A 20790-nucleotide genomic window follows, 5' to 3' on the forward strand; every position below is an offset into this window, starting at 1 on the left:
TTAGCTTTATTTGGTCTTGAGTTTTTGTGATGAGGTTACCTACGTTATCTCTAAGGCCTTGGTCTGTTTTAACTGTGTTTGGGTTGTAAAGGGGTTAATGATTAATGATTTTTTTTTTAATTTTCCAAAAGTGTTTCGGGTTTTATCATTAATGATTGAATCGCAGTTGTTTTGGACGCGGTTTTTGTTCATCCGCCAATATTTGTCTGTTTATTGCTATTTAAGTTGGTTAATTTGGGTTTTTAGAGTTAGGTCTCGGGAGATGATATAGGTTCTACGTAGGCGACGTCTGAGTTTCATAAGTGTAAGGATCTTCTTATTTAGTTTTCGTTTTCTGTTTTGTTTTTAAGGAACAGTGTCTTTCGAAAGTATTGAAGATATGATGGGCAACGCTGTCACAGTAATTGTTGATGTAATTTAGCCAGGCGCGGCGGAACGGGACAATTATTGGGGGGGGGGGGGCTAAGTGTGTTAAGATTATCTAAGCGGAGCGCCACCATCGGTTGGCGCGGAGCGTACAAGAAAATTGTGGGTTTTTCAAACCCCCAGATGGCCGGAAACGGCACTTGCCGAGTGTTTTATGCTGCGAATACCTAGCCCTGAGATATGGGTCTCAAGTCTGTAATTTCTCAGATTGCACGTAAAAATCTGTAAAAACATTGTAATTTGTATATTCGAGGGTGTTTTAAGAGAGTAGCTATTACTCGTAGTGTACTCGCAAAGACGTTTTTGAGTGTAGTAAATTACTACTTGCAATTAAATGCAATAATTAAATAAACGTCATAAGAAAAAATAGAAAGCATTTTCTTAATGTCAACAAATGGATAATTCCAAAACCATGTGCAGTTGCCAACAAATTTCTATGAACCAAGCACTGTCACGAATGCATGTACCCTATACAGTACAGGTGAAATGCTAATATTGTGTTTTTGTTCGTTTAATAATTAATTGCGCACATAGAGCCATGTTCCACGCCTTGCGTGTACTTGTAGTGTAAACGCAAATTTTGATGAGTGTATAGCGTTTAGCTTATTACACTCTTATTTAAAACACTAATATTCGATGAGGCATGATACAGACAATCAATTATCATATCGTTTGAATGCTCTGGCTGCAATGCTCCGCACCTACCCCCCCCCCCCCCATGTCCCTGAAGGATATATCCATGGGAAATGTGCTACCATTGGAAGGATATATCTTTCAGGGGATGTTGGAGAACTGGCTGAAATGAGGCAAATCATTGGCCTAAGACGCAGTTGTGTTGCGCTTACCCCCCCCCCCCCCCCGGTTCCGCCGCCACTGAATTTAGCTCGTTGTTTTGGTTGTTGTATTTTGGGAGTCTGTTTTATTGTAATTATACGTCACTTCGTTATTTGGTATGCGGTTGAGGTTTATGTCTAGCTCAAAAACGAGTGGGAAAATTGTCACTGATTTAGTCATCTTCTAGGATTTGTATCGAATGTGTTTAAGTTGCGAGGTGATTTGAGGTTACATGGGTAGTCAAGTAGTTCTGTAATATTGTTTATTGGGTTTATCCTAGGATTGGTACTTTGGCTAATTATCGTTAAGTTGTATTTATCACATATTTCTAAGAGATTTGCCTTTTTCAGAAAAAAATAATGTGGGCAATTACTAGGAGTTTTGTATTTTTATTAGAACATATATATGCTATGCTGGATATGGGCTCATTTGGGGGACTATAATCATACCACGAAAGTGTCCATTAGGTATAGGTTGCATTGAGGGTGTGTTATTCTTTCGTCAAATGGCGTACCATGGGGGGAGGGGGTGGTCTATCTGGCGGGTGGCGGAGCGTCCATACAGTCAGGGGGCGGATACTCCCCCCCCCCCTGACGGACTCAAATGGACTGCTGGCGCCCTTTTTTAGCTTTTTACCACTTTATATGCTATTATTGACGTTTTTATTGCGCTCTCATCTACCTATTGACATTTGTCACATTTTTGGCGATGACACCTATTTATCCTTTATCTGCAAATTAGCAAGGCCGGGAAAGTGTCATTTCCGCCGATCTAAGGAGCATCTTTATTCAAAAATTTCGGTTACGCTCCGCGCCAAACCCGTGGTGGCGCTCCGCTTAGATAGTTTCGAAAGCGCCCCTACAGACCATTCTCGCCCCCTCGACCAATACCCTTAGCTCCGCCACTGCAAAGGACCCAATAGAAATACGTGTTCTTTATAAGTGCACAATTTTGAAAACCCCCTCTTTTCAGCCCCCCCTCTTGTCCTCTCTGAAACACTCATCGATATTAAAATTAGACGTGGAATAGAAGACACCCTTGTCTTTGTTATACACTAATTTCGTGTAATTATCTGACCGGGAAAGGCTTTTTGTTTATATGATTTCTATTTTTTCATAAATCACAAATCATTTCCCCCCCCCCCCTGCACGCCCCCACACAGCACCCAATTCCAAAATAAACTTCAGATTCGTAATCAGCGTGTCGCGAACTACCAGAAAAGATACACATTTATCGCCTTTGCGACAAAAAGTTTTTTCACCTTTAAAAACCGTAAGCAGTTTTTTCCAAAATTTATGCCAAAATTTGACCCATTTATTCATAAATGTCAAGATAAAACTCAAGATGACAAACAAAGGTTTGATTTGACTGCTTTGAAATCACGTATCACTGGCAAGATGCGTCGAGCTCCCTTTTATTTCGCTCAGTTTGCAACTTTTCAGAGGAACAATAGAAAACGGAAAAACTTTTAGGGGCAACAAAAGATTTTAATCCTTTGTTCGTCGTAAAAGTTTTTCGGTCTTACTTTTTCAAGTTTGAGGTGCAAAAACTTGTTGTCGCAAAATCGATAAATGTGTATCTTTTCTGGTAGTTCGCGACACGCTGATTACGAATCTGAAGTTTATTTTGGAATTGGGTATCAAAAAGAAGTACTTTTTAAACTTTTCAGACAAAAAACCTATTTTTGTCGCAAATAAAAATTGCCAAAAATTGACCCCAAATCGATTTCGCCCATATGACGTGACAGGGGGTAACCGATGCTCAGGAGCCCAAATCTGCAACTACCAGGTCCATATCTGCTTCCGTTCGGGAGATACGTGGTCCCAATGGACCCGATAGAAATACGTGTTCTTTATAAGTGCACAATTTGGAAAACCCCCCTCTTTTCAGGCCCCTCTCTTGTCCTCTCTGAAGCACCCATCGAAATTAAAATTAGACGTGGAGTAGAAGACACCCTTGTCTTTGTTATACACTTATTTCGTGTAATTATCTGACCGAGTGACCGGAAAAGGCTTTTTGTTTATATGATTTCTATTTTTTTCATAAGTCATAAATCTGGACTTTGAAGTTTAAATATTAAAAACGAGCATTAATTCTCAACAGTTCTAGTGGCGCAGTTGGTAGTGCTCTGGACTGACAAACTCCGTGTCTCAGGTTCGATTCCCAGACAGAGCATTTTGATTTTTTTCTCTTTTCCTTCTTCCATTCTGGACTTTGAAGTTTAAATATTAGAAACGAGCATTAATTCTCAACAGTTCTAGTGGCGCAGTTGGTAGTGCTCTGGACTGACAAACTCCATGTCTCAGGTTCGATTCCCAGACAGAGCATTTTGATTTTTTTCTCTTTTCCTTCTTCCATTCTGGACTTTGAAGTTTAAATATTAGAAACGAGCATTAATTCTCAACAGTTCTAGTGGCGCAGTTGGTAGTGCTCTGGACTGACAAACTCCATGTCTCAGGTTCGATTCCCAGAGAGAGCATTTTGATTTTCTTCTCTTTTCCTTCTTCCATTCTGGACTTTGAAGTTTAAATATTAGAAACGAGCATTAATTCTCAACAGTTCTAGTGGCGCAGTTGGTAGTGCTCTGGACTGGAGAGACACAGACAAACTCCATGTCTCCGGTTCGATTCCCAGACAGAGCATCATGTCTGCGGTTAATGTCCAGACAGAGCCTTTTACTTTTCTGTTCTTTGGAGGGAGTGGAAGTATAAATATAAGAAACGAAGTTTTTCCAGAGGGAACCGAAATGGTGTAATTGGTTATTCCATCGTTCAGTAAGCGATTGGTTTGGATTGCACCGGTTCAAGTCCCAGGTGAGTATTTGCAAAAGGAGTTCTGACAAGTGGATAAGGTGAATCCCGAAGGCGGGCGGTCCCCCTCCTCCTGGCAGGTGGACAAGGTGAGTACCGAGGGTGAGAGGTGAGAGGATGAGAGGGGGTGAGGGTGCGGACAAGGTGAGGTCGCCGCCCCCTCCCCCTGACAAGGTAAAGGCGCGGACAAGTGGAGTTCGCTGCCACCCCTCCCCCTGACAAGGTTCAACGCGGACAAGGTGAGTTCGCCGCCACCCCTCCCCCCTGACTAGCTAATCGGGGGTGAGGGAGTAGTGGAGAAAATGTTTTACAAAAAAAGACTAAGTCCAAACAGCAGGATCTTTAAATATTTGCAAAGCTTTAGAAACCAGAGGCCCACCTAATGGTCTAGTGGTAAAGACTTTTGCTTTTGCATCTCAAGGTCCCTGGCTCAAACTCAATCTCTGCTTTTCCTTTTACAATACTCAAGTAAAAGGAAGAAAAAAAGGAAAAAAAAGAATGATACTTTGAAATAACTTCTTTTTTTTAATGACAAATCAGTTCATGGACAGGATATACCTTCATCCCTCCCACCACAGTTAATACCCTTCAACTACCTGTCCAGAAACAGGTTATCCCTCATCAAATTATTATGCAAATACTAATCAAAACATGCAATATATATTTCATAAACATTCTTAGTGATACCTGCATTTACTATTGAGATGGTTGGGTGACAACAGACAGTTATTTTCTATAATGTTTCTATTATTTATAATATCAGCCTGGAGGGCAGTTATTATTATGGGATAAGCCCTATGGCCTTTTTACTTCACACCAGGTGGCTATCAAATTCACACCAGTACATTCTTTTTGGACATTTTTTTTTTTAAACATTTGGAAGACCATTTTTAAATGAAGGGATAAAGAATGGATTTCTCCTTGATAAAAATAAAAACCCCATCTTACTTTAGCCAGACAGGGCTTGAATCCATAGGTTTGCTTGACAACAAGTTCCCAATAAAAAGGAGGTGACCTTCCATGGCTGCTTGAGTTTACAATACCATGGTTCCCCTGCTACCATCAATATCATTTTTGCCCTCCAGTTTGAAAAAGGAAACAATACTACCATAGCACAAACAACTTAAATGTGGAAAGGTTGCTCCCTTTCATTGCCGTCTTAATCGCCCCCCCCCCACCCCGCTCGGACTACCACACCCCAAATTATATACACGAAGAGTGCATTATTGAAAGTTTCTTTAAATATAACCTTATCAGTAAACCTGTGCTACTGCAAACTGAATATTCAATTCAAAGATTCTCCCTCTTCACTTTCAACACTTTCATTTCTCCTTCTTGATCCTTCGCCTCACCACCCATCCCCCCCCCACCCCACCCCTGGTCCTTCCAACTAATATCCAAAACTCCTGCCAATATCAAATTCAGTCACATTAACATCCCCATAAAGTGTCAGTCAGTCAAGCACCACAATGTTTGTAGACCAAGAATCAACAACCGAAACCCATTTTTAAAACTTTAAAGCCCCATCAAATAAAGATGCTGTTTTTTCTTCTTTTTCTCTAAAAGAGATCAACACACAAACACCAAATCCAAAATATATGAAATTCCACTTCCCATTTTGAATGTTCTTCAAATTTTTTGGCCCAAGCCACATTAAAAAAGTGAGTTTTATTCTTTTTGGCCTTGCCCCATCTTTGTGTTTGCATTGCAACAAGGTGTAGTTTTCTCTACTAAAAAAAACAAATAAAATCAAATAAAACTTAAATAAAAGATGATGACAGCACATGCAGGAGAAGAGTGAGAGCCCTCTCAAATACTACCGGCTTATGTATACAAAAGACCTCACGGACCAGATTAAGGGTGAAGGAGTTACACCGATTTGAAGTACCATATAACCTGGACTAACCCATTTGACCTGACGTGTGTCATTCCTGTGGTCTTATGATGGATGTTTACGAAATGTGATATATCAATCTGTGGGTGCCTCACCTGAACGCAACCAGAACCACGACATGCAATACATGCAGATATAATCATGTAACTGTATAACGCCAACACATACATACTGTAACAAGCAAGACCAAAGAAGAGAGGAAAAAAAAGGACAATAACATCGTTGGTAAACGATATCACTCCTATTCGCCTGCTGACATTCCCACTGGGGATCGCATTTGATCCTGGAGAGTCGCTACCTTTGGATCCTTTATCCGACATCATGGCAAATCCCGTTACTTTTCACCCCCGCTCCACCATCCACGCAGGAACCCACCCAGACCCCGATTTATTCTGTTCCAGTTTCATGTCCAAGGAGGGTAAAAAAAAGAGTCAAAAAAGAGGGGTTTGCACGGTGACGGCTTAAAGTCCGGTGGGAATGCGGTGAAGTTGGGCTTGGCTGCCAGGTCCGGCTGGTTGGGTTGTACTGGTCAAACTGTTCTGCCAGCGGTCGATTGTCCTTCAGACCGAGTTGCGCCATTCCTTTGCTGATGGAAGGTTCATTGAAATCTGAAAAATGAACGCAGAGAGGTTCTCGGTAAGCCATGGCCTCTTTTTTTTTTTTAAAGTATTCTTGGGTGGAGGGTATTTTCTATGGGTGAGGATAATCCGGAGGGTGGGGGAAGTCAATTCAATAAACTGTGAGAAACTTCATTGAATTAGGAACCACCTAAGGCCTTTTCTCATCATTTTCGTAAGTTTGTCACCTTGAGCTACGTGACAGTTCATAAGTAGGGGGGGGGGGGTATATTCAAGTGGAATTTGAGATTCGAATCCCTGAATAGAGAAAGTTTACAAAAACTTGTTAATTTGCAGTCATTTTTTGTTGTTGCTGTCACAAACAGAAATGGATACCCACTTTCTATTATTTGTAGATGACAGAGACTGGTTCAATCGCAGTCTACAAGGCCAGATAAACTCTTTATATTTTGGCTTTCAATTTCTTTATTCTGACAAATTTCGATAGTACAAAAAACAGCATTTTTGATCGGGCTTTTGATACTTCCTTGTGATCCCTGGACATCATACATTCTAGCTACAAGCAAAAATAACTGTTGTCTGTCCTGTCCACCACAATAATTCTATTGAAATATTTTCATACCGTGAGGGCTAATAGGTCTCCCCCCAGGCCCCTCCCCCCCCCCCCAAAAAAAGGGTGAAAAAGGGCAGTGCTGCTTCCAACCAAATGAATCTTTTCACTCATTGTTTAACCAAAGAGAAAAATTTGGGAAAGAAAACAACAGATTATTAATATAAAGGCCATATTTCTCTGAATCATTGTCTATGCTCTGATGGAATACATTTATTCCAGTAGCAGGGTTCAATTCCCAGGTTCCAAATGGACATGGCAGTTTAATCTGCATTTTTCTGATGGTCAGACCCAAAAGAGAACATCGATATGTCTCTCCACCGTTATCCCAAAGAAGAAACCTTTCAGAAACTCAAGGGTACTCAAGGGATTTCTTCCTTTTAATTTAACCAGGGTCCTACACAAAATTAACAGGGTAGTAGCATGATGGTCTCTGACTGATTCGCCCCTCCAGTTACCCCCACCCAATTTCTTTTCTTAATTTGTAGATATTCATCCTTTCATGTTTGATTATTATTATTATTATAAGTACATACCTAGAATGGAGGCAGCCTGAGCAGAGTACTTCAAGCCGTTGATATCTTGCACAAGAGTGTCCAATTCCTCTACCTCCACCTTTCAATTAAATGAAACCAAAATCTAATGATGTCTTCTATATTAATTTGTTACATCGTTAATTTAATTCAAGTCAAACTTTATTTTTGGTATTGTTGATATTAAATCAAAAGGACTTTAACCCCTGGTTGACCTGGCGAGAGGTCCTACGGGGGATAATAAGTTTGTTTTTATAGAATAGTTGTCTATGTTCAGTCAGGGAATTGCTGGTAAATGAAGTCTTATATATTTACATTGGACAGGATAGCTATAATCATACTCGAGGTCGGAGTCGAAGAGCCAATTAGGGAGGGACTTCTAAAGGAGAGGAATTTCTAAGTACTGAGGTTTCTATTGTTTGGGTAGGGAGTGGTTGCGGTTTCTATTGTGAGGGTAGGGAGTGGTTGCTACTTTATGTTTTAATCAATCGGTCATTGTTGGAATTGTTTGTTTTGTTCTTTATATATAAGTATACTTGGAGTCGGGCCTAGACCCATTTAGGAAAGGATATTTTTAATGGAATGAGACTTTAGGTAGTAACAATTGTGAATACAGAAAGAGTTTGGTTTTTGGGTATTGAGTTGTTGCGACTTTGTATTTCAGGGGGAGGTCTTCAATCAAAGGGTCGTTCTCAAGGTTGTTTTTGTATAACTTGGTGTTGAATCCTGAAGTCGGGAGAAAGTAGATTTTGTGTTTCCTGCACAGAGAACGTACAAAGTAGCAATATAGGTAGGGATTTTGAGTGCGAGTCGATAAGCTGTGGTGTGGATTCTGTTTAAAATTTGTTTATTGGGATTAGAGATGGTAAGCAGGGAGATGCTCCCGTAACTGAGAATCAGGTTTACTTTGGATTTATAGATTTGGATAATTGTTTTCGGAGGGAAGTTATATTTGTGTGAGAGGATTTGAATGGATTTAAATTGGGACCAGCAGCTCCTGCAGTTCTGTTACAATGTAGATTAAACGATAATTTGCTATCAAAAGTGGTACCGAGGAAGGTTGCATTAGGAGTATGTGGGGGTGTATCTATCTGGGACAATAGGTAAAAGTTGCAGACTGTTTGATATTTTGGCAATCTTTGTGATCCTTGTTGTATACAGTGGTCGAAATACAGTGGGAAAGGGCCCTAACACCCATCCCCCCCCCCCCTCACTTTTTCCCCGACCTTGAGTTTGCTGTTTTATAAAATTGGGTCGTTAATTAGCAATACTGATAACTCTGCAATACTTATACTAATTTGTAACATTTTTCATTACACAGGCTCAAAAAAGGATTGACCCATTGTGATGAATCTTATTTAAATCGATAACGCACTAGTACCAGGACACTAGGTAAGGTATACTAGTGCCAATATAACAGTGCCAAATAAGACTATGCCCTTTAATTAAGCAACATTCTATACAAGTTAGCCTTTCTCTGGAATTGCTGATTTTGATGACTCATTTTATATCTATAACTTATTCTTGATCACATGTTCATTAGTTAGCTCTTCCGGTAAGCTTGACCAGTTGTTACTTTTATGTCTCTTAATAAATCTGGGCTTAGCTTTTTATGCAAAAAGCATAATTATATTTTCAAGTACAGAACTACAGTACATGGAAAAAAAAACCTTCAAATATTACATCTAAGGGCTTTATGAAATAAAACAAACACAGTTCTGGCAAGGGGAGGAGACATCAGCTTCCCTTGCACCCCTCGTTCAGGTACCCCCCCCCCCTTCTTTCACAAAATTATATCCCACCCATGGTTATTTATATTATGATTCTAATCTTAAGCTTTCACTTACTAGGGTATTCCTTGAAAAGTCTTCTGGCCAACAGTGTGGCCAGGTCACCTTTCCTGTTGGTGGGGGCCGTAAGGAGTCGCCTGGACCTTGGAACACCTCTGGACCTTGGAACACCAGGATGTTGTCAGCAAGATTGTCAGCACCATCATTCAACACCTCCTGGCATCGCACCAACTCACTAGAGCTGGATTGGTGTGCACAAATGACATCAATGTAACAGCAGGCTCCCTCTGTAATTGTTCATGGAAAATGGTTTCCAGGCAACCACTTTTCTGAAACTCGTACAGGAAAGTGACAACTGCAATGAAATTACAAGAGAATCAGCATTTTAACATGCAATGTCTTTCTGATAACAAAATAGAAATATTTTAATATCACAAAGTTTATACTAACAAAGAACTGGTGTGTTTTAAAAGTTATGATGCTGAAGGCACGGTATTGCCTATGCCATCATGCTGGTGTGGGTGTTCGCACATGTGACAGCTACCTTGTAAACACAATATTTCAACAAACAAAATTAATCAATGTCATACTTGGTAGGTAGATGCCCCATGATGTGTAGATGGGCCCTGTTGACAGCAGTAATTGAGGTGTTGACAAGATTAATTTTGGAATTATGGTTACAGTATTTTGAGTTTATTATGGAGAAATTGACTAGGTTAGATTTTGAGGGATTTATGTTTATTCTCCACATCAAGCACCAGTTTTCAAGATGTGTAATTGCTTTTTTAATCTTTAATTCCGTCATATGAATAGTTTTACTGGTGCTCCAAATGGCTATGTTGTCAGTGTACTGACTATAGCTGCATTTAGATAGAGGGGGGATGCTCAAATCATTAACAAATAGGGTGCTGAGGAGGAGGCTGAGAACAGCGCCCTGTGGAGTTCCTGCACGAAGTGGAATGGGTTTTGATTGTTGGTTTTTGTAGCATATTTTTGCATTGCGCTCACTAAGGAAAGAGGAAAGAAGTCTGGTGTAATTGGAGGGGAGATTAAAGTTAAGCAGTTCAATTCTTATGCCGTTGTGCCAAGTTTTGTCGAAAGCTTTTTCGGCATCAAGGAAGAGGGCAGTGGTATAATGGTTTTTTATGAAGCCGAAGCTAATTTCTTCGGAAAGACAAAAAGTTTGGTTTATTGTGGATTTGTGTGTTCAGAACCTGATTGAGACGGGGAAATGTGATTATTTTGTTCCAGGTGAGTTCTGGTGTGGTTACCTATTATTCATTCAAATATCTTGCCTAAGGCTGGGAGGAGACTGACTGGACGATAGTTTTGGATTTTGGTGCGGTCTTTACTTGGCTTTTGTATTAGAATCATTTTGGCGTATTTCCACAGGGTTGGGATATAGCCCAGTCTAAGTAGTTTGTTAAATAGAGGGATAATATGAGAGTTGCATGAATATTGGTGGGGATTTTTTGAGCATTAGGTAATTTATATTGTCAGGGGAGTAGGTATTTTTGCATTTTTTGTGGCACAATACCAATCGTTTATGTCTATTTTTTCTAGTAGGGGGATGTTTTCGTTGAGATATCCTAAGGGGTTGGGGATACAGCTGGTTGCATTTCTGATAATTGTTTGGTCTATTTCTTGTTTGAAATCTGTTATCGTATGGGTGGCCATCGAAGATATTGAATATATTTTTATATGTATGATTCAATTAGCTTTATTTGGTCTTGAGTATTTGTAATCAGGTTACCTGCGTCATCTCTAAGGCCTTGGTCTGAATTACCTGTGTTTGGGGTTGTAATGCAGTGTATGATATATTTTATATTTTTTCAAAAGTGTTTCAGGTTTTTGTCATTAATGATTGAATCGCATTTGTTTTGGGCTCGGTCCTGGTCGTCTGCCGATATTTGTCTTTTTAGTTGTTTTTTAGGTTGGTTAATTTAGGTTTTTAGAGTTGGATCTCGGGAGTCATGTAGGTTCTACGTAGGCGACGTCTGAGTTTAATTAGTGTAAGAATATTCCTATTTAGTTTTTTGATTTCTGTTTTGCTTTGTTTTTAAGGGAAATGTTTTTTGAACATTTTTTTTTAAGATAATGTTGGGCAATGCTGTCACAGTATTTGTTGATGTAATTTAGCTTGTTGCTTTGGTTGTTGTGTTATTTGTTACGAGTTTCTCTTTAAATGCTGTCCAGTCTGTTTTATTGTAATTATACGTTAATTTGTTATTTTGGATGCGACTGAGGGTTAATGTCTAACTCAAAAAGGAGTGGAAAATGGTCACTGATTAGGTCATCTTCTAGGATTTGAATCGAATGAGTTTTAGTTGCAAGGTGGTTTGAGGTTATGGCGTAGTCAAGTAGTTCAGTATTATTGTTTATTGGGTTTTCCTTGTTTTGGTATTTTGGTTTATTATTGTTAAGTTGTGTTTATCACATATTTCTAAGAGAGATATGCCTTTACAGACATTTTGGTGCTACCAAATATGATGTAGTCGACATTTAGATCTCCTAGTAGTATTGTATTTTTATTATATCGGTGGATATGGTCTCATTTAGGGGACTATAATAGCTAATAATGTGGAGAGGTTTATAGTCTCTTTCGAGTACAATTTCAATTGTTTGATTGTTTGTTTGGGTTGGGTTTGAGAGGAGAGTGGCTTTGTTTTTTACAGCAATAAGCTCCTCCTCTAGAGCGAGAAATATGGTATCTGAAAGTTTGATAACCAGGGATGCTATGGTGGGAATTTGTATTTAGTTTAACGAAATGATATCCTGGGAGTGGTTGGTGAATATACTAAGAAGGAGGCTTAATTTTGAAAGGGTACTGTTGATGTTTAGGTGGAGAAACTTGATCGAAGGAGGGAGTGTGCTTGTCATGTAGGTGATTGAGGAGGGCTAAATATTGAAGGTTTGTGGAGACGTTCCATAATTACAGTTTCTGGGATATTTAAGTTTAGGTGTTTTAGTACTAACACGGTGGCGTAACTGGCAAAATTGTTGGATTTAATATTAATGTTGGCTTTATGGAAGGTGTACTGTACTAATTCAATTACAAAGGTTGCGATATTAAGTTTTTCTTCAGTGGCGATTTTATTTATTATTTCAGTTTTTGGGGCAGATTTGGTTACATTCACATAGGCTCTCTGTTCTTGTTGTTTGTTAAAAGCTTCAGTTTTGGCTTTTTTAAATTTTGGGCAGCCTTTTTAAAGGGCGGCATGAGTCCCTGAGCAATTGGCACATTTTGTGTTTTCTTTCTGTTCGGGACAGTCTTTAACTCTGTGGTTTTCGCCACATCTGAGGCATCTGGTTTGATTTTTGCAAGTATGGTGGGTGTGTCCAAAAAGTTGACATTTGAAGCAATGAGTGATTTGGTGGGGGGGGGTTCGTGGTATTCTTCTGTTTTGTGTGTAGAGTATCCTAAGTAGAGACCTTGTTTGATTAGGGATTGTTGAGGTTCTTGTTCTTCAAACGTTATTTTTACATTCCAAGTTGGATTGTTTGGGGCGGAACTAATGAGTCTTTTAGTTGTATTGGGGTGTATTCTCGGTCTTTGAGTTCTTGTTCAAAATCTTTGATTTGTATTTCCGGGTTTATGCCACAGGCAACTACAGAGAAGTTTCTTTGTCTTACCTTTTTGGGGATTCTTGTTTTGGGGTTGCCTAGTTTAGTCTTTTGAGTCCATGGTTTCAGGAGGATATTTGCAGATTTAGGGTCATGGGGTGATTAGGATGTCGTTACTACGAAGAAGGTTTATATTTGAGATCATGGCATTTGGTTTGTCTTCATTGATTTGTTTAGCAAGGGTTATTGGGTCTTTTGATAGTTCTGGTAAGACTCCTGATACTATGATTTTGAGCAGACTTTTTGGTGGTTGGTTTGGAGTTAGGAGTTTGGGTTTAGGTTTTCGATTTGGGGGGCGGTTATAGGTGGGTTTGGGGTTGCCATATTGGCAAAACAGCCCCTTCCTACGGGTTTTAAATGGCTTCTATACAATGAAATTGATCATAGACTTCACTTACCAGAGAAAAAAAATGAGTTTCCAGCCTAAGACGGGGGACCAAAAGAATAGGAACTCCTTTTGAAGAGACACACCATGAATCGAAATTGGCTTTGGTAGCGTTGTGCTGGTAAAAAAAGGACCATACGTTTGTAAATGGCAGGTAAGTAATAGAGTGAAGGATGATGGGGTGGCGCTATGTCAAGGAGCTAACTGTTGACCAACATAGTCCACAGAACCCTAAGGAAAGGAGAGGAATGCAAAAGAAATTAGCCAGTTTTCTTAGTAAGTCTTGTACATTTAGCACAAAACATTAAACACTAATTAGCAACTAATTCCAACAAAGTTTAGGCTGTGATTGAAACTGGTGGAAACATAATTAAATATATATTACATTTTTATGAACCTTTCTTTCTTATGACTAACCTTGACTGTATATTGCAGCTTTCCAGCTTAGCTTGTGTTTTTCCATCAAATCAGCTCATCTTTGAGTTTTCTGATCTTGACAACAATCAACTGTCTTTTTAATTTACCACAACCCAGACCACACTAATTGGCAACTCTTTCCAACAATCTAAGGCAACGATCATCAATTTAAGACAACCAAATTACTAATTTCAAAATGATTCCAACAAACTAAGGCACCGGGTCTCATTAATTTAGCACAAAACAGACCACATTAGTTAGCAACTCATATCAATAAACTAAGGCAAAACTTATTTAATAGAAACACACCACACTAATTACCAACTCATTCCAACAAATTATCACAGCACTCCTCTTCAATTAAGCAAAAACAGACCACACTAATTAGCTACTCATTCCACCAAACTAAGGCACAATGTCTCTTTAATTTACCACGAAATAGACCACACCAAATACTGACTGGTTCCAACAGGTTAAGGCACTGTGTCTCGTCCATTTAGCACAAAAACAGATCACACCAAATACCGACTGGTTCCAACAGTCTAAGGCACCGTGTTTCATACATTTAGCACAAAAACAGATCACACCAAATACCGACTGGTTCCAACAGTCTAAGGCACCGTGTTTCATACATTTAGCACAAAAACAGATCACACCAAATACCGACTGGTTCCAACAGTCTAAGGCACCGTGTTTCATACATTTAGCACAAAAACAGATCACACCAAATACCAACTGGTTCCAACAGGTTAAGGCACTGTGTCTCGTACACTTAGCAAAAAAACAGACCACACCAAATACCAACTGGTTCCAACAGTCTAAGGCACAGTGTCTCGTACATTTAGCACAAAAACAGACCACACCAAATACCGACTGGTTTCAACAGACTTAGGCACCATATCTCGTACATTTAGCACAACAACAGACCACACCAAATACTGACTGGTTCCAACAGGCTAAGGCACCGTGTTCCGTACATTTAGCACAAAAACAGACCACACCAAATACCGACTGGTTCCAACAGGCTAAGGCACCGTGCCTCGTACATTTAGCACAAAAACAGACCACACCAAATATCGACTGGTTCCAACAGGCTAAGCACTGTGTCTTGTACATTTAGCAAAAAAACAGACCACATTTTAAACCGACTGGTTCCAACAGTCTAAGGCACTGTGTCTCGTACCTTTAGCATAAAAACAGACCACAACAAATACCTACTGGTTCCAACAGGCTAAGGCACCGTGTCTCGTACATTTAGCACTGATCTTGACAACAATCAACTGTTGAGAGGACAAGACTGATGTTCATGATACTGGCTCACACTGATGTTTCCCTTGAATCTTACTTTCTCTCCAATTTCTGTTAAATCTCCTCCAGATAACACTTCCAGATCTCTCTGTAGAGGACAGGCTTGAAGGATCTTCTCGTATTTGGTAGAGTTGAGAATAGAATGTTTCCTCTCACGGTATCATTTTGGATCCAAGCTTCTTGAGCAATATAGGCCACAGATCTCTGATGAAAGGAGAGGAATACATAACAAATTAGTCAGTTTTTTTCAAAGTAACAGCAAAAGTAAAAAAGTCAAACCTTGTGAACAACCAAACTGTCAGCCACGAGACAAAAGATGTGTACTCTTCTAGACAGGCATTTTGTGAAAGAAATGAAAGTTATTGGCCACTGGTTTGAACATCTCCCAGAAAAGACCTCACAATACCAACTCATTCCATCAAACTAAGGCACAATGTCTTATTAATTTACCACAACCCAGACCACACAACTTAGCAACTCTTTCAAACAAACTAAGGCACAATCATCAATCTAAGACATCCAAATTACTAATTACAAAATGATTCCAACAAACTATGGCACCAGGTTTTATTAATTTAGCACAACACAGACATCACTGAATACCAACTGATGCCACCAAACTAACTTATCATAGCTCTTCAATTTAGCACAAACATACCACACTTACTAACTACTCATTCCACCAAACTAGGGCACAATGTCTCTTTAATTTACAAAACAGACTACGTTAATTAATGAGAAACTCATACCAACTCAGCAAAAGTAACAAATTCAAGTTCACCTTGTGAACCACCATAATTAAGGCAAATGATCTATACTCTTCTGGACAGACATTCAGTGAAAGAAATGGAATTATATGTTCAGGTCAAGACTGCTGGTGACCGATTTGCACTGTATGCTCTGTAAAATTGGCTATAAAATGTCTCTGTTCCTACCCTGAAGATCATTTCAAGGAGAAGTTAACATTTCATATCTTTCAGTCACCTTAAGATCTTTCAACCACTTCTTTTAAACCTGATCCAGCTTCATTAGTGACATCCAAGACTCACAAGTTTCCTTCCATTTTCTTCTTCTATATTTATCTTTCACCTGAGACAGTATTGTAAAAGATAAGAAGATGTCATATATTGGAAAGCAGATACTGTAGACATTCCAACTAGACTCATTTCTACACACTACCTCCCTTCCTCCCCTCCCTCCCCCTGACTACCTAAACAACCCTGACTGCTGCCTCATTGATATAACTATGTATAAACAAATGTTTATTATTGTGGTTTCATGGCAGAAATAAACGAAACGAATACGAGCTTAATTATTTGTGTTACTATAGTAAATTGTGCATACCCAAATGGAAGCATTACAGAATCTCCAACATCTCAGACCTCCAGCAGGATGTTACAATCACAGTTCATGGAGTCTTCTTGTGAATCAGTGTGGCCCATGCAATGCTGTAAAGACAAATATGAAAGTTATATGTATCCTTTGGTGTGAAATAACATTTTAGTAATTGTGTTACATAAGATCATCTTCCAGTTTGCGTATGCATACACCTTTCCTAAGAATGTTTACAAACATGAATAAACTGTTCCTCGTTTTGTTACTAAGTGTCTGTTTATTTTTAATACTTGCAATATGACTCAGTAATGAACCTTACTAGATATTGCTATCAAACCTTTGGAGTACTTTATAAAATGCCAAAACTTCCTTTGATGTACTGTACATTGTTCAATGGAATGGTCAAGCCAATAGTAAGGAATGAATGCTATACAATTTTGAGAACATTTCATCAGCTAAACAATATTGAGAGCATTTTCAAACTTGGCAAGCACATTCATCAAGAACTGGAAAATAGAAAAATTTCTGAAATAAGCATAATTCTTGAAACGAGAAACTTAACAAGTGAAATAAGGACCGACATTTAAGCTACAACATGTACACTTAAGCAAAGATGAAAACTGGCTTTTCAGCCTTACAAAAAGTACCAAAACATATTGTTATATTCACAGTAAACCCTCATGTGCTTCCATGACTTCTAACACCTGTGTAATAATATTCTATATCAACAAGGACAGAGATACTGTTTAGTGTACTTGTTTCTCAATACTTTTAACATGTTTTAACGTGTTTTAATGTGTTTACCATGAGCTTTGTTCCTCACAACTTTCAAATTATAAACCAAGTTAAAGACAATTACTCAACAATGAGAGGTCGACTAAGCAAAGTTTGAACTCGGTTTTATAATAATCAAAGTTTCAGTGAAGCAGTTTTGCCTACCATAAAATGATGCCTTAGGCATCAAAAGATCTGATAAAGATCTTTAACTTAAGCCAAGAGTTGGACCAATACTGTTAAGCCTAGTTTCAAGTCAAAATTATGCTAGTTGATCAAATTAATACATGTACTGTATATCAATCTAGTTGCCTACGCTAGGTAACATCAGCTTGCATGGAGAGTTTTCTCCATATTTGAACCATCATCAACATCACTTAGACCGCAGAGCTCTGCCTACTTGCTTGAGATTTTCATATTAAAAAGTACCGTTGCTTGTATAAGTAGCCCAGGAGAGTTCGTCCTCATCTCTATCTAGCCTCCGCTTTGGTAGGCTAGCCTAGGTTTTCCAACTTTCATTTGGTGGTAGGCCTAGCCTGGGGCCATTTGTTTCCTCCCCTAACAATGTTATATTCCTCCCACTAATAAAATTCAATAGCTTACCCCCCTACGTCATAGGGGAGGTCAAGTACGTTTTCATGTGAAACTAACATTTTCAGGGGAGGAAACTTAAGGTTTTTCATGGGAGGCATATTGGCTAGGCTATGTGGAAAGAATAGATGTTGGCTCTGATGGCATATTTTCTTTTTCGAGTAATTAGAGTAAGCTAAAGAAAATTGTGATTGTATGAAGGAAAATAGGAAATGTGACCAAGTACCTTACCTGTGTAACTGTTTAGTGATTGGAAGATAAAAATGTTGTGAATTGGCCAGATTGTTTGCATAGGATTGTATGCGCGAACATGGGGTAATTTAGTAATTTACATGCGTGGAATTCAAAGTGGTAATGGGTTGTTTGCGTGTATGACATTCATTGTGGGAATGAAATATTATAGTAAATTTAGCCTATAAGTATACCCTCCTTGGTTCCTTCCAAAAAAACATTACATTTTAGCATTCACCAGTTTCTTCAATTACTACAAGTGTCTCTTCCAACATAGGCTAGCCACCTTGAAATATGATCCATTCTTTCACCACTCCCCTTAATGGCTTAATCACTGTACAGTTGCTTCACTACCTAAATTAATTTTTTTCACAGCCTTGCAGTTTTCTTTCCTCCCCTGAAAAAAATTGGTTTCCTCCCCTAAAATTTCAGGGAGGAAACTAAAGTTTTTATTCTTGGAAGTTGGAGAGCAAACTGACGCTTTTCCTGTCCGGACCTAACTAGGCCTAGTAACAGGAGCCGACCTTGCCTATCTGACATGATAGAAATAGAAAAAATAGCAAAGAGAGCTTTCATCCTTAGCTAATTTTTCTGGCTGCGAGTTAGTTTCTTGAGGATGTGTTACCGTTATTGTTAAGTGCTAGATGGCATAGGTTATGGATTGGTAGGCTACTCTGGTACAGTGGTAGGAAATTAAAGTCAATTAGGCTAGGCCTCATTTAGGCCTAGCCTAGGCCTAGTCTTACTCAGTAACTGTACTAGCCTTAACCAGAAAGTAATTATGCCCAACCAGCTAGGTCTAGTATTTTTAGTATTTTGTCGGCAGATATAAAGGGACTTATTTTTCTTACATAAATAGTCTAGTGAATATTATATTAGGCCTAGGCCCATACTGTAGGATTCCAACTTACTATAGACGCCAGTACCTACGTGAGCTGGCCTACCGTTGGGCCTAAGCGAACCTATTATATGATAGGCTAGCCTAACGTATCGCGCTCGCTGACTCAAACAATGTGAAGTACTAACTTGCTCGACAAAACTAAGAACAACCTTCGAGCTGGTGAATATATCTGCCATTCACATTCTTTGGCAGTTACTCCCCATACAGAATAGGCTACAAATTACAATTACGTATGAATTGTTAGCCTACGGCTGCCAGGAAGCGAACTGCACTGCTCGTGCTCATGCAACCTATCGTGAGCTTTTACATACAGATCATAATTCGCGCTCGTTAGCTTAGAACCTACTACACACAAATTATGTAAATGTCACTGAACGGCATCCGTAGGGACATCGTTTTTTTGCTCCACATTTGAGTTTCCATCATATCTTTAATCTGCTTTTCATACATTTCTTTTAATGTGATTGTTATATTGACCACATCTCATGACTTTTGAGTCGTTTTCTTGTATCCAGTGAGATATAAAAGGTTGAATTTTCCGTACGTTTTCACGGTAGGCCCTCTGTTCAAGGTCAATGCATGACTATAACATTAGGTCCACTAAGTGCGGATATTGGTCTCCATTTGCCACTATTGCAGTAAACCCGACCGAGCAGCGTATCTACGGTGTCTCTTAAAAGACATCATTACTAACAAAGTCGAAAAGTTTTTTTTAATCTCTTTGGTGACATTTTAAAAGTATTTCTGATTACATTACGTACAGATTCGCCCTCCCTCCTTTTCTATGAGAAAAGTTCATATGGGGAAACATGACAATGACCGTGATAAAATCAATTTCACGATTACTAGCGATCAAATCGCAAAATTTGTTTCGAAAAATGGTTGAAAAGTGACATGAATTCCACCTCATTCATTCATTTTGTTTGAGCATGTTGAACGCTTGCGATAAATTGTCATTACGAATCATTGCAGACGCTCAACCAAAACCGTTAAAACATACCGCACTCACCCCTTCTCTTCCTACACTGCGTTCCCAGCAGTGGCGGAGCGTCCATACAGTCAGGGGGCGGATGCCCCCCCCCCCCCGACGGACTCAAATGGACTGCTGGCGCCCTTTTCAGCTATTTACCTCTTTTTACTTATTCGGGAGTATTGACATTCTTATTACACTCTCATCTACCTATTGACATTTGTCACATTTTGTTGGCGATGACACCTATTTATTCTTCGTTTTCCTGCAAATTATCAAGGCCCGGAAAGGGTAATTTCCGGCGATCTAGGGAGTAACTTTAGTTCCAAAAATTCTGTACCCTCCACGCCAACCTGTGGTGGTGCTCCGCTTAAAGTCGAAAGCGCCCATACAGACCATTCTCGCCCACTCTGATCAATACCCCTAACTCCGCCATTGGCTCCCAATCATTCTTCCCCGTCAATCCGTCTGGTATCCACCCCCTCCCTTCCCCCACCGCACCTCGTTTGTTATTTCTAAATATAATGTCTAAATTTGATATAAAATGTTGAATTGGAAGCTACCCGAGGTGTAAGTTGTAATCCGTAAGCCTGTGCGGGCTTCTCCCACATTTGTGTTCATTTAAGCTTGGTAAAAATAACTGCTGATTATTATTATTACAAGGGGTGTGTAACCCCATTCTTATCTTTGGAGGGGGGGGGGATTGGGGTGGGGGATATCTGCACTTGTTGGATGAGTAGTGCAATTGGACACCAAGATTAAGAAACAGAAAACCACAT

The 20790-nt window shown here is 39.3% G+C and overlaps 1 long non-coding RNA gene across 8 annotated transcripts; it reads right to left on the reverse strand.

Moving 5' to 3' along the window:
- Positions 1-4261: 4261 nt before the first annotated feature.
- Positions 4262-19388, reverse strand: LOC139960215 (uncharacterized). 8 transcript variants are annotated; one of them, XR_011790424.1, is made up of 8 exons: positions 19167-19388; positions 16554-16657; positions 16194-16298; positions 15120-15413; positions 13498-13602; positions 9533-9830; positions 7689-7767; positions 4262-6572 (listed from the first exon to the last, which is right to left on the reverse strand). It is a non-coding gene; the product is annotated as an uncharacterized lncRNA (long non-coding RNA). The 8 variants fall into 8 exon arrangements; XR_011790426.1 differs by having other exon boundaries at positions 4264-6572; positions 13498-13715; positions 15247-15413; positions 19191-19385; XR_011790427.1 differs by lacking the exon at positions 19167-19388 and adding an exon at positions 19052-19117 and having other exon boundaries at positions 4264-6572; positions 13498-13715; positions 15247-15413.
- Positions 19389-20790: the final 1402 nt, after the last annotated feature.

This window comes from Apostichopus japonicus, chromosome 19 (assembly GCF_037975245.1).
Source record: "Apostichopus japonicus isolate 1M-3 chromosome 19, ASM3797524v1, whole genome shotgun sequence".
NCBI classification, from domain to species: Eukaryota; Metazoa; Echinodermata; class Holothuroidea; order Aspidochirotida; family Stichopodidae; genus Apostichopus; species Apostichopus japonicus.